This window comes from Podarcis vaucheri, assembly GCF_965113315.1.
Source record: "Podarcis vaucheri genome assembly, chromosome: 18".
In the NCBI taxonomy this organism is placed as follows: domain Eukaryota; kingdom Metazoa; phylum Chordata; class Lepidosauria; order Squamata; family Lacertidae; genus Podarcis; species Podarcis vaucheri.
Window position 1 is genome coordinate 5,790,405 of NC_138756.1, and position 8,405 is coordinate 5,798,809.

Genomic DNA, 8,405 nt, shown 5'->3' on the forward strand with positions numbered 1-8,405 from the left:
GCCGGACACTTCACCAAGTCTGTGCAGATTGTGTTCTTGCTAAAAAGGAATTAGCTCCAACTTGCACAGTGTGATTGCTCTCTCCTCTTCCTATCTTACAGTCCCGCAAGCAAGAAGCTTGATCAGAGCCTACTGCACCATGGGATAACATTTGCATTTGATGCTCCGCCCACGTTTGCCTCTGGCCCCTCCCACCACTGGCATGCGGACCTCAGAAGGCTTCCTGGAAAGAAAGGCAGCCCTCAGGCTAGGAAAGGTTCCCACCCTTGCTGTAAGAGACGCACGCCCACCAAGAGAAACTCTAGGAAAGCCTTTGGTGCACAGCTGCTCCTATCTAATACAGCTGTAATTTCCATTGATGAGGGATAATCAAACCCATAATTGCCTGTTTAAATTTCCATTCAAGATTAATCTGTCCTTTCGCAGGGAGAGGATGGGAGCAGAGAAGGGGGTGGGGGTGGTAGAGACTTTGGAAAGACTTGCTTATTTCATTCAAGGAGAAGATGCCCCCCTCACTCTGATCTGTGGGTGGTAATGGGGCTGCCCAGCTTGGCAAATAGCCTGGCAGTAGGGCAGGAGTACCCTGAGGGCCACACTCGCCTTCTGAGCAACCTTCGATGGGCCACATATACAACAACGCATGTGAATACCTCCACTGCCCGGGGCTCCATGGGGTGGGTGCAAATTGCAATCCAGCAAAATCTAGAGCAGGGTTGTTGTTGTTGTTTAGTCGTTTAGTCATGTCCGCCTCTTCATGACCCCCTGGACCAGAGCATGCCAGGCTCTCCTGTCTTCCACTGCCTCCCGCAGTTTGGTCAAACTCATGCTGGTAGCTTCAAGAAACACTGTCCCACCATCTCGTTCTCTGTCGTCCCCTTCTCCTTGTGCCCTCCATCTTTCCCAACATCAGGGTCTTTTCCAGGGAGTCTTCTCTTCTCATGAGGTGGCCAAAGTCTTGGAGCCTCAGCTTCAGGATCTGTCCTTCCAGTGAGCACTCAGGGCTGATTTTCTTCAGAATGGAGAGGTTTTGATCTTCTTGCAGTCCATGGGACTCTCAAGAGTCTCCTCCAGCACCAGAATTCAAAAGCATCAATTCTTCGGCAATCAGCCTTCTTTATGGTCCAGAGAGCAGGGTTAGGCGACCCATTTTCAGACTGAGGGCCACACTCCAAGGGCTTTGGCTCCTCTAGTTCCTATGCCAGTGGTGGCCAAACTTGGCCCTCCAGCCATTTTGGGGCTACAATTCCCATCATCCCTGACCACTGGTCCTGTAAGCTAGGGATGATGGGGATTGTAGTCCAGAAATAGCTGGAGGGCCAAGTTTGGCCATCACTGTCCTACGCAGACTCAGACACACCTCTCTGTCTTCCAAGAAAGCAGCGAGCGTTCTCAGAATTGAAGGTCACATCCTGGCCCAGGGGAAAACACTCAAGCAAGGTGCGAAGGAAGGGCAGTGAGGGGCATGGGCTGCAGAACATTGCCAGGGCCAGGAGGAGAAGACCAGAGAGCCACATCAAATTCCTGTTGCATAGCTGTCAACTTACAGATTTGAAAATAAGGCACCAGCAGTCTTGAAAATAAGGGATCAGCAGCCAAAATAAGGGATTTTAGTCAACCAGCAGCCAAACGAAGCCTCAAGTGGTGGTTCCCACAGCGCAGCAACCCAACAAAGGGGATGCAGCAAGGAAAACCACCGTCACCTCTCCGCTGGGAAGCGCTGAGCAAAGGCGAGTCCCCAGGCAACCCGGCCGATTTGATCAGCACAAGGCATGCAAGCTCCACCCCCCAGTCGTTCTCAGACTCCTTATTGGGTGAGCAACGCAGCCAAGCAACACAGTTGGAGCCTCCCTCCTCCCTGGCCGGCAGGGAGGGAGGGAGAGGAGCTGCTTCCTTTGAAACCCGGGAAATTTAAGGGACATCATCAATAAGGGACAGCAGCGGGACATGGCGCTGGGATAAGGGACTGTCCCGCCAAATAAGGGACGGTTGACAGCTATGCTGTTGTTCAGGGATGGGGAACCTGGGGCTCTCTAGATACTGGGCTCCAAATGTCAACTGCCCCCAGCAGCCAGCATTCCCAGTGTTTAGGGTTGATGGGGGATGGAATCCAACAATATATGGGGGAACAGATTTCCCCATTCCTGCTTCACAAAAAAAGACACAGGCGGAACATTGCATCTTTTTCTCTTCCACTGTTTGTTTTCTAGATACACGTAGGGCTAATACATTCTGCTGTTTCAGTGTGGACAGCAAGTTTCTTGAACCTCAGTTTTCTGCTGTCCTCAAACTGCTTTGGCAGCCATGCTAAGTGCAGAGCTTGATGACAGCCTTACGTTTTTATGTATATAGTAGTTCTTGTTCTTCTTTATGAAATTTGTATGCATGTTTGCCTATGCTAACCTTACACTTGGGTGTTGTCCTGACATATCCGTCTATGCTAATCTCGTGTAACCCTCCCCTTTTGTGACATGTCAGTGATGTAGCAATCATAGAATCATAGAATCATAGAGTTGGAAGAGACCAAAAGGACCATCGAGTCCAACCCCCTGCCAAGCAGGAAACACCATCAGAGCACTCCTGACATATGGTTGTCAAGCCTCTGCTTAAAGACCTCCAAAGTAGGAGACTCCACCACACTTCTTGGCAGCAAATCCCACTGTCAAACAGCTCTTACTGTCAGGAAGTTCTTCCTAATGTTTAGGTGGAATCTTCTTTCTTGTAGTTTGGATCCATTGCTCCGTGTCCGCTTCTCTGGAGCAGCAGAAAACAACCTTTCTCCCTCCTCTAGGTGACCTCCTTTTATATATTTGAACATGGCTATCATATCACCCCTTAACCTCCTCTTCTCCAGGCGAAACATGCCCAGCTCCCTTAGCTGTTCCTCATAAGGCATCGTTTCCAGGCCTTTGACCATTTTGGTTGCCCTCCTCTGGACACGTTCCAGTTTGTCAGTGTCCTTCTTGAACTGTGGTGCCCAGAACTGGACACAGTACTCCAGGTGAGGTCTGACCAGAGCAGAATACAGTGGCACTATTACTTCCCTTGATCTAGATGCTATACTCCTATTGATGCAGCCCAGAATTGCATTGGCTTTTTTAATGATGTATTGATGATGGTGTGCGAACTGTATTCTGGGATATGGTGGGGAAGTTTTAGAAGTCAACGTCGCCCCATGCTCTGGGTTCACTCGCTGTTGTTTGAACCTGTTGTGCAACAATAAAGGATCTAAGTTTACTGCAGGCTTGTCCACTGGTCTACGGACTGCTGTTTTGCTCCAAATTGCTTGGCTGGAATTTCCTTCTTTTACTGACCGCATGGACCCGCAGGGGACTTGGACCCCAAGGAGCTGGGCTGCTGAGCAGTCTCTCAACCCAGAATTTTCCTTAACACCATGAAGGGCAAGAGCAATGCTCTCTGCTCATGGTCAAATGTTCCATCACTTATTCGAGAACATGTCGGTTGGAAGCGCAGATTAAATTCGTGGGTTGGATAATCCGCAATAAGAGAATAACTGGGCTCTTTCTTCTGAATCCACTGCAGTCTTTGCACGCTGGCACATTGGAGGGGCACACATACACGTTTCCCCCCCCCTTTCCTTTTTTTTCCTCCAGAAATGATGATTTCCATGGAAGCAGAGGAGGAGTGGGGAGGGGCATCAGAAATTTCTCAGAACAATGAACTCATCCGCCTCCCTGCATCTTGTTGCTGTGTAACCTCGTTAATTGAAAAAGTAATTAAAAATCAACAGTTTGTTGGTTTACTGAAAGAGGAAGGGAACAGGATTATTTTCCCGTTGAAAAAGAAATTAAAATAAAGCAAACCTCAGGCCAAAAATAAAAATAAAAAATGTTTGGGATAGATGGAATTAAAATGTGTGTTTCCCCCCCACTTCCCTTTAAAGAAAGAGGCAACATAGAAATCACTGACTGGTAGTGAGCCTGTCAACAGTTTAAATATTCTTGTCCGCACAGCCTTCAGCACTTACCCCTTTCTGGCAAAGAATAAGGGCATGTTCGTAATTTGCATTCTCTTATATTTCTTTATTTGCCACTTCTACCAGCAAACACTTAACACGCAAAAATAAGCCAGACAGTAAATCACCGGTGCCAAAACATTCTTTAACGAGTGCCCGTATCGGGCAAGATGCAAGTAAGCCCTACTCTTGAGTAGACCCATTGATGTTAATGGGCCAAAGTTAGCCATGCTTATTGTTGAGATGTGAATAGGTGCTAGGAGAGGATATATTTGTTAGATATTATCCTTCCTTCCTCACGTTTGTGTGTTCAGCAGAGCTTGCCACACCTTTGCAGCTTAAAAGGAATCTTAGATAAGATAGTTTCAGCCTTTTCGTTTAAGTAATCCAGGATGCTTTAAGGCAAACTAGATTCTCCTGGTATTTTCCTCTTTTCTCCCCCTTAAAATAACAATTGCACACAAACAGTCTTGTAAATGGTTTTTTAAAAAAACAGAAAAACCAGCACTGACACGCGTCACCACAGAAATGCATGTGAGAGGTTGGAGCTTGGCAGCTCCACTGGGGCAGGATTGCCAAAAAACTGACACCCTTCCCAGCCACTTCTGTAGAACCCATGATGCAGTGCAACGCGGGCCGAGGCCTAAACATTGCACTGCGTCATGGGCATGGTAGTATCCTAATGCCAACCAGTCTGTGCCAATCTGCTGCCCATAACCTATTGGCAAAACCTATTGGTGTTTCGCAACTTTCTGACTAGTTGCAGGACCTTAGCCGGACCTAGCACAGTAAACGCAGAATCCATGAAAGCAATTGGCAACTTGGTTACAGACAGGATGGACGAAGCAGGAACCAGGAACCTGTAGTTAGGTGTTTATTATATACAGTGGACTAGTTACAGGAACAGAACAGAACACGGATCTTTGACTTGCTCTCTCTCACACAACTCTCAACTCTCAACCACTCGTACCAACACATTCCAGTTAGTAGGCCATTAATCATTATTCCCGTGAGAGAGCTTGACCAATCAGGGAGCTGTCTCCATGCCTCTGTATCACCAGGCAGACTTACTCCTTCACATTGCCTTGGCTGTCTGCCAAACCCTAATTGACTCTGTGTGAGTACCATATTTTTCACTCCATAGGGCGCACTGGACCTTAGGGCACACCTAGTTTTTAAGGGGGGAAATAAAGGCTTCCTATCTTGGCTTCCTCTTTAGCCACGCACAATCTCTCCAGCCGGCTTTGGCAAAAGCCAAGAAAGTGAGCAGGATGGATCCCGCTGGCTGTCTTGGCTTCTTCGCTCTTTCGGGCTTCAGGCTGCTATCCGCAAACCTTCGGAGCCCAGTGGGAACTCTCGCCGCAATCCGAAGGCTTGCGGATAGCTTCCTGAAGCCTGCATTCGCTCCATAGGATGCACACACATTCCTCCTTCATTTTTGGAGGGGGAAAGATGTGTCCTATAGAGCAAAAAAATACGGTAACTACACGCATTCAGATTCCCAACAGTATGCATTTTCTACTCATTTACCTTGTCCGATTTCACCTCTGACATGCAGCCTTTGGAAGCTTGACCAAAATATTCCTCAATCCTGATAAATCAGAGAAGGCTCAGGTGTGTTCCCAAGGAACCTCCAACATTACAAAGAGAAGGAAAAGAGGGAAGCTTTCAGGTGGTTCTTAATGCAAAAGGTCCACCCCGATTCCAGAATTAATATTTGTTTCAGCAAATCCCTAGATGGTCATGATTTTAACTACTACTACTATGGTTTTCCCAGTAGTGATGTATGGAAGTGAGAGCTGGACCATAAAGAAGGCTGATCGCCGAAGAATGGATGCTTTTGAATTCTGGTGCTGGAGGAGACTCTTGAGAGTCCCATGGACTGCAAGAAGATCAAACCTCTCCATTCTGAAGGAAATCAGCCCTGAGTGCTCACTGGAAGGACAGATCCTGAAGCTGAGGCTCCAAGACTTTGGCTGCCTCATGAGAAGAGAAGACTCCCTGGGAAAGACCCTGATGTTGGGAAAGATGGGGGGCACAAGGAGAAGGGGACGACAGAGGACGAGATGGTGGGACAGTGTTCTCGAAGCTACCAGCATGAGTTTGACCAAACTGCGGGAGGCAGTGGAAGACAGGAGTGCCTGGTGTGCTCTGGTCCAGGGGGTCACGAAGAGTCGGACACGACTAAACAACTAAACTACTACTACTACTACTACTACTACTACTACTTTTCATTCATTGGCTTGTCATATGTCCTGTATACTTTAGTTGAGATTCCTGCATTTCAGGGGGTTGGACTAGATGATCCTTGAGGGTCCCTTCCAATCCTATAAATCGATGATAATCCAGCATCTGCTGATCCCCCCACCATAATACTTTTCCTGTGGCTGCTTGCTGGAAGGAGGAATGTGGAAGATTTGGGACTGCCATCGCATCTCTCCCCACACCCCTCCGAATGCCTGGATTTCTGCAAATCCATCGAGATCTCTCCTCCACACAGTGTGCCTCTCAGATCTCCAAACTTCCCAGCTGCTACTTACATTTAGCATGGCTGGAAGGCACCGAATTGTGTGCACACAGCTTGTGACATATTTGCTCCTGCTGCTTGTGTGCTTTTTGGACGCGTTCCAGGTGGAAAGAAAGCCAATTTCTACCGCTGTTGCATCTTTGGGAATGTTCAATATCCATGCCCTCCCCCAAACTCACACACATACACACATCAATGTCAGGCCATTAGGGGGTTCGGTCTTTAAAGAGATACACAAAACCTACAGCGCTGGTTCTTTTAATTTCTCTCCGTAAAATAAATTTATTTCTTACGGCCTGCCGCCCCAATTGCATTGCTTGCCAACCTGCCCCCACCAGACCCTCGACCCTCCCTCTAAACTTCCCCAAAACCCTCATCTCTTTCAAGTTCCTTCAAGGATTGTGGGGCAGCGCTGCAAATCCTCCAGTGGAGACTGTGCAACGACAGCCTTGCATTTTTATACATATTGGGACATAGCTCACCTTTGTAGACATGGCAATGATAAGGTGTGTCTGATGCTGCGTGGTAATTATTATTATTATTATTATTATTATTATTATTATTATTATTATTATTATTAATTTATTTATACCCCGCCCATCTGGCTGGGATTCCCCAGCCACTTTGGGAGGCTTCCAACAAAACACTAAAATGCAATAACCTATTAAACATTAAAAGCTTCCCTAAACAGGGCTGCCTTTAGATGTCTTTGGTAGTTGTTCTTCTCTTTGATATCTGGTGGGAGGGCGTTCCACAGGGCGGGTGCCACCACCGAGAAGGCCCTCTGCCTGGTTCCCTGTATCTTGGCTTCTCACAGTGAGGGAACTGCCAGAAGGCCCTCGGCGCTGGACCTCAGTGTCCGGGCAGAATGATGGGGGTGGAGACACTCCTTCAGGTAAACTGGGCCAAGGCCGTTTAGGGCTTTAAAGGTCAGCACCAACACTTTGAATTGTGCTCGGAAATGTACTGGGAGCCCGTGTAGGTCTTTCAAGACCGGTGTTATGTGGTCTCGGTGGCCGCTCCCAGTCACCAGTCTAGCTGCCGCATTCTGGATTAATTGTAGTTTCCGGGTCACCTTCAAAGGTAGCCCCATGTAGAGCGCATTGCAGTAGTCCAAGCGAGAGATAACCAGAGCATGCACCACTCTGGCGAGACAGTCCGCAGGCAGGGAGGGTCTCAGCCTGCGTACCAGATGGAGCTAATAAACAGCTGCCCTGGACACAGAATTGACCTGCACCTCCATGGACAGCTGCGAGTCCAGATCACAAGATTTTATTCTGGAATCAGTTGGCAATATTAAGATGGGTGGTTTGACTCTGTATAAGGCAGCCTCCCTGTTTTGGAAAAGGTAAAAGGTAAAGGTAAAGGGACCCCTGACCATTAGGTCCAGTCGTGGCCTACTCTGGGGTTGCGGCGCTCATCTCGCTTTATTGGCCGAGGGAGCCAGTGTTCAGTTTCTGGGTCATGTGGCCAGCATGACTAAGCCGCTTCTGGCGAACCAGAGCAGCGCACGGAAACGCCGTTTACCTTCCCGCCGGAGCGGTACCTATTTATCCACTTGCACTTTGATGTGCTTTCAAACTGCTAGGTTGGCAGGAGCAGGGACTTAGCAAAGGGAGCTCGCCCCATCATTGCGGGGATTCGAACCGCCGACCTTCTGATTGGCAAGTCCTAGGCTCTGTGGTTTAACCCACAGCGCCACCCGCGTCCCCCAGTTTTGGAAACAAAATGCTAAAGGGGGCGGGTCTTTGGTCTGATCCAGAGAGCTCTTCTTCCTGTTACATGTTGCCCCAATCTCCAAGGGGGGAGAGATTCTGGGGGTTCCACACACTTAAGGAAGCAGATCTCCGTTGTCTTTATTCTCTTTATTCGAGGAAAACAAACATGCAAGTCAGCCTAGAAGTG